Source organism: Papaver somniferum, chromosome 8 (assembly GCF_003573695.1).
Source record: "Papaver somniferum cultivar HN1 chromosome 8, ASM357369v1, whole genome shotgun sequence".
In the NCBI taxonomy this organism is placed as follows: domain Eukaryota; kingdom Viridiplantae; phylum Streptophyta; class Magnoliopsida; order Ranunculales; family Papaveraceae; genus Papaver; species Papaver somniferum.
The window spans coordinates 129,834,050-129,840,538 of NC_039365.1; positions in this window are offsets into that span (position 1 = coordinate 129,834,050).

The following is a 6,489-nucleotide window of genomic DNA, read 5'->3' on the forward strand; positions in this document are numbered from 1 at the left end:
CGTCCACCCTTCCATCTTAGATGCAAATCTTAGCCGTCCAAGGTCGCCAAACAACGCATGGTAACCTTTGGCCCAAACCCTAGTTTTGGCCACGCCAAACCGCGCCAAGGCATGCCATGCCACATGTGCCAATGGCATGCCAACCACCTTGCCGCGCCATACCATGCCGGCCTTCCCTATGTGGCTACCAAAACGAAGGTGTGCGATGATCAACGACAACCCTTCCATATTAGATGCAAATCTTAGCCGTCCAAGGTCTCCAAACAACGCATGGTAACTTTTGGCCCAACGCTAAAACCCTAGTTTGGCCGCGCCTAAACCACTCCAAGGCATGCCGACCACGCCACATGTGCCAATGGCATGCCACGCCATCCACCTTGTCGCGCTTAAGCCATGCCATGCCGGCCTTCCCTTCACGGCTGGCAAAACGAAGGCATACGACAATCAATGGCCACCCTTCCATCTTAGATGCAAATCTCAGCCGTCCAAGGTCACCAACCAATCCATGCTAACCTTTGGCCCAACGCCAAAACCCTAGTTTGGTCGCGCCTAAACCACGCCAAGGCATGCCGACCATGACAAATGTGCCAATGGCATGCCATGCCATCCACCTTAAGCCATGCCATGTCGGCCTTCCCTATGCGGTTACCAAAAAAAAGGCTTGCGACGATCAACGACCATCCTTCCATCTAAGATGCAAATCTTAGCCGTCCAAAGTCGCCAACCAACGCATGGTAACCTTTGGCCCAAAACCCTAGTTTTGGTCACGCCCAAACCGTGCCAAGGCATGTCGGCCATGCCACATGTGCCAATCGCATGCCAGCCACCATGCCGGCCTTCCCTATGCGGTTACCAAAACAAAGGCTGGCGACGATCAACGACCATCCTTCCATCTGAGATGCAAATCTTAGCCGTCCAAGGTCGCCAACCAACGCATGGTAACCTTTGGCCCAACGCCAAAACCTTTGTTTTGGCCATGCCCAAACTGCGCGAAGGCATGCCAACCACTTTGTCGCGCCATACCATGCCGGACTTCCCTATGCGGCTACCAAAAAAAGGCTTACGAAGATCAACGACCACTTTTTCATCTAAGATGCAGATCTTAGCCGTCCAAGGTTACCAGCTAACGCATGACAACCTTTGGTCCAACGCCAAGCCCTAGTTTGGTCGCGTCCAAACAAAGCCAAAAATCTAACTTTTGGCCGCGCCTAAACTAGGCCATATTAAAGCCGTACCGGCCATGCCACTGGCTACCAAATGAAGGGTTGCAATAATCAACGGCTACCCTTCCTCTCAAGATGCAAAATCTCGACCCTCGAAGGTCACCACCGAGCCGGCAAGTCTCCCAAGCTCAACTTGCCGAACAGCAACATGCTACATGTTTTTCACGAAAACACTCGAGACATCAACACATGTCACAAACTGGGGGATGATCACTGGGTATTGGTTTGGCGGTTTACAACGTGCGGCGTACACTACGCCCGTTATAAGACAGTGTCATAAGGATGAGGCGGTTATTAAATACAGGGAGTAATGGTGAAACGCTTTCTTTTATGGAACATCAATTCCAGGCTAACCGGTTACCACCTCCTTCCATTTACTCATCCGTTTTCCATTTCTTACGAGACCAGAGTACGTTTCACTTCGACTTGTATAGATAGGTCTTACCTATTTCCACCGAACAACAAGTTCATGTCAGGAAGATACAAGTTGATACAAGTCGTGAAACAACTACTCTTCCAGAATCAGTTATTCTGGTCTCAACACTCTCTTCGCTTCCCTTCCAAAAACCAACCCTTCTCCTTCACTTTGTGACCGAAGCAAGTCTGGAACGACCATTTCTTGGTTTAGGCCAGATTTGCACAGATTTATCTCTCGAATCTAATGTAATCCCTTGCAGTACGTTGTTTAGGGTTTAAACTTGTTTCTCAACCACGCACCCGAAATTACCAAAATCAGCAGAAATCGTTTTCACTCTCAAACAATTGGCGACCACAGTGGGAGGTTGATCTTTCAGTCACGATGTCAATTTTCAATCCTCGATCTCATACCTCGACCCAGACGTTAGAACAGTAAAATTAAATGATCCGTTCAGGAATCGACGACTCAGCTACTAGGCGGCTCGATTACCAGTAGTGACACGGCAAGGGACGACTGGGGACTTCCAAGGGGTTAGAAGCAAAAAATCCGCCCAGGGATCGGCAACACGATAAGGAACGACTAGGGACTTTCCATAGTCACGGCGATGTTTCCCATAAAACTCGGTCTTACATCCGGGAGATTCCTTTTTCACCAAAAGATCCAAAAACCGAGTAAGTCATGCCTAGACAAAATACGTGGTTTACTACTTCAGGTTTTCACGGGAATGATGAAACCAATTGCCATGTTATGTTTCATCTCATGCTCTCTGTCGACAAGCAATTCTCACGATTCAGTGTCTTTCCTGGGATGTTTGCACCATTCGCAATCGTAACCAAAAAGCATCGTTATTCTAAAAGCAGTTCATTCCAAATAATAATCCAAAACCCTCAAGGTAACATTTGTCTGTCAAACCAGAAATCCAGGAAATCAAAACCGTAAACTAGGCGTTTCATTTGCCTTTCAAAAAAAAAAAAAACTAAAATAAGAAGTTCAGAAGACAGAAATGCATTCAAGGAAAGTTTTTCAACAATGGCTTGCTCTTCTTGGAAAAAGCCTCTTTCGTGCTTTGGAGAGCCGCCCTCTTCAACTTCAGCTTCTTGGACAACTTTTCGACTTCCGCTTTTTGCTTCTTCACCATATCCGTAGAAGGACCTTCGACTGTTTCGTCCAGCAACTTTTCAACCTCAGAGAAACCTTCAACGAACCAAGGAACATTGAACTCGAAGTTTACACACGTGTCACGATGGAATCTCCAGCTCGAGACTACATCCTCAGAAACAGTATTACCAGTTATATTGCACATGTCGTCAATCGAAGACAAAGCTTCCCCCACACGCTTAACCAACGCAAATCGACTAGTAATTTTCTTGGTCGTGGCGATATTTTCGTAGCTTTCCCATATCCTGGTGTATAGTGTCGCGTGTTTGGCTGGCACACTAAATACCCCGATCAACACATGATCTGGATGAGGAACCAGATATGGAGGGTTGAAAGTGGCGCCCGCGACTGCATCAGCAACCGACAAGGGATTCCTAACGACAATTGCATCTGCAGCCACTGGAGTACTCTCCATTGTTTGAGTCACAACGACATTTTCATCTCGATCAAAATCCATTTCAAGGTCGCCCAGTGCGGATATCACAGTTGGAGACAAAGCTGTATCTCCGCCATTCTCCGTCTCAGAGCCATCTTCAGAAAGAAAGGAAGATTGGAAAGAAGAAAAAACATGCGGGAGACTCACTGATTCGCTTTCAGACCGACTAGAGGAAGATTCACCACTGCTGTCGGAAGAACTACTCTCGCCATCACTGGACTCTGAACTTTCATCCTTCTCGGGTTCCCCATCACCATGGATAGGCTCAGCACCGCCACCCTCTGTCTCGAGAAACGATATTTTCTGACTACTTGCAAGTTTGGTAAAGGTGTTCACGCTGCTGAGACCCTGGGAAAGATACAAAGACGGATACTTAGAAAAGAAACAAGGATATGCGCGATCCAACCAAAATCAAGAGGAAAAGCATACGTACCCGCATATTAGACGAACTTAAAGTCGGTAGGATGTCGAATATGACTGGGAACCGTCTGCACGGCTTTTAGACCTTCGCTCTTTCACTTGGGGACTATCTACATTCGGGCTAACGGATTTTCGCTTGGTCGAAGAAGGATACCTTAGCAGTAGGTGCTTCGCTAAAGCCGCAGGAGAAAGCTTACTGCGACGGTTTTCTACCACATCATTCACGAATCCATGGATAACGAGAAACTCATCCTGCCAAAATATGTTATATTTGAAGGTTGTTGATGGATTTCATTCCACAAGCGGAAAAGGGAAACTTTTACCCGACACAAGAACACTAGCATCGAGAACAGTTGGCAACGAGTCTTCTGGAACAACTGGCTGACGAACGAGTAGGACCCCTTGGTCAAAAACCATATGCCGAGCCGCCCTATCGATATTGTAAGAAACTTCTTTGCAAGATCCTCGAAAGAAAGACGTCACATGACCGGGCGTGCAGCTTCACATGAGCACCATATCTCCAACACTCATATCCTCTTTTTCAGAAGACAAAGACATGCTCGGAGCAGGAGCAAAGGTATTGATCTGAGTTATGAAAGCATGCACCGGAGCCCATGGACAAAAATTGACCATGTGCGAGTTGTCAAGGAATCCAACCAGGTTCGAACCAATCTTTGGGTACCTATTCGACCAGCGCAGTATCCTAGAACTACCCCAACACTCGGGAAGTACAGCCAACGGTTTTGGAGCATACCTTTCGAAGTGCTCCCACATCCACGCTTGGAGAAGGGCGGCATGAATATACGAATCCACTTTCATGTAGCCATTTGAAACGTACATGTCCGCGACCAGATGATCCAAGTGTGTGTACAGAGAACCAAGAAACAAGCCGCCAATATGGAGAACGACACCTTTTGCCAATTTTATGGCAAACTTGATAAGTTCCTGTCTTATCTCCTTCTTACCAGAGACGTCATCGAAAATATCTCTGGATAACCAAAGTGCCAAGAACGCTGCGACATGAAGTGTACTATTTTTCTGATTTGGCTCCAACTCATCAGGAAACCATTGAGAAACCCACCATACATAGAAGCACCTCGTCTCGTTTTCTTTCCGGACGAATCCTTTTGATTTCGCAACCAGAGCGGCGCGCATTTCTTCTTCATCTGCAAACAACTTGACATCGAGGTTTCCTATTACGGGAAGGTTCAACAAGACGACCACACTTTATAAAGAGATAGTCATTTCACTCCATATGCATATGGCCGTGCGAGTGTCTGGACACCATCTATAAATAAAAGCAACCAAGCCTGGAATATCTTTCCTAATTTGAAGCACTGCGGAAGCCGCGACAGCATCAATAATCTGCGCCTTGGTCAAACTGGATTTTACACACTCCTGGCTCATCATGAATTGCATCCATTTCTCAAAGGGAAGCAACGGACTCACAAAGATTTTAAAGTCAATGGGAGAAGCAGAATACTCTTTCCTCTGAAGACAAAACCTTATTACACCTCCAGGTCGAACTGACCAGGCCTCTCCTTCACTTTCCGGACCAGTCAGAAGAATTGACACATACTTGGGATGATTTTTCCTAATTGTGGCGAATGTTACAAAGAAATCATCGTCTATGTTTGGATTGAAATTTCCAACATCTTTCGGTATAGTAGGACTTTTCTCAAATGACATCCTGACGAAATTCTCTCACGCTACTTTCACCTTCGAAATAACTACAATGGAACAATATGAAGAGAAATTATTACGGAAAGTGCATGGAAATTATTTTATCAGACACAAGAGATCCATCCTGGATGCAAACCAATTTGTTGCAAAGTCATAATGCGTATGAGTAAAGAAATGGGGACTGACAGACCTTGCATTACCACCTCATGCCAAGGTCGTACCCTGCAGCAGGAAATTTGCGCCCGGACGAGGAGGCGCTCCCCACCATGGGAACAATACACACGGCCACACTAGGAAAAGGGAGGAAACCCTAGGAGCTAGGTTTTCACGGGAAGGGAATGATAGTTGCTAGCTCATGCATGCCTACTTTGCACAGTAATTGAGGCGGCCAACATTACTAAGGTATTCACGCCTAAATGTTACTACAAGTTCACGCAAAGCATATTTACGGCTAAGATTCATACCAACACAAAGGAACAATATTTTTACAAGTTCATGAAAAGGTACGCCTACAGCTAGGGTTTGCACTAACACAAGAAAACAAGAAAAACAAGTTAAAGAGGAAGTCCTGGAAGACATACCTTGGATTCGCTCGTCCGCTTTACTGTTACCACACGGCCAGAATAAAAAAATAATGTGTGAAATAAAAGGAGAGGCCGACCCCCTTTTATAGGCGTGGTACTTGGGAGTTTGAATAAGGAAAGGACCTCCTATTTGAGTCAAGTAAGGAAAAGAGGCAATCGAGCCCGCGAAGACAAATCACCATGCCAAGCCGTCCGCGCATGCTTTGCCTCACCAAACCGCGCCATTGCCTTGGCCCCACCATGCCAGGCCGTCAGCACCATGTCTTGGCCCCACCACGCCAAGCCGTCCACATACTTTGCCTCACCAAACCGCGCCTTGCCTTGGCCCCACCATGCCAAGCCGTCCGCGCCATGACTTGCTGCGCCAACACCAACAACTCGCCAAGCCAGGGTCATGATGTTCCCTAACCCAGCCAAGGTGATACATGGCCATACTAAGACGACGATCTTCATCTTACCACTTCACGGTCTACACCACAAATAGAATCTACGCAAGGCCGCCAAACATGAGGATCATGAACTCTCCTTACCTCTCGAAAAAGGTTAGTCGGACTTTCCTGACCATCT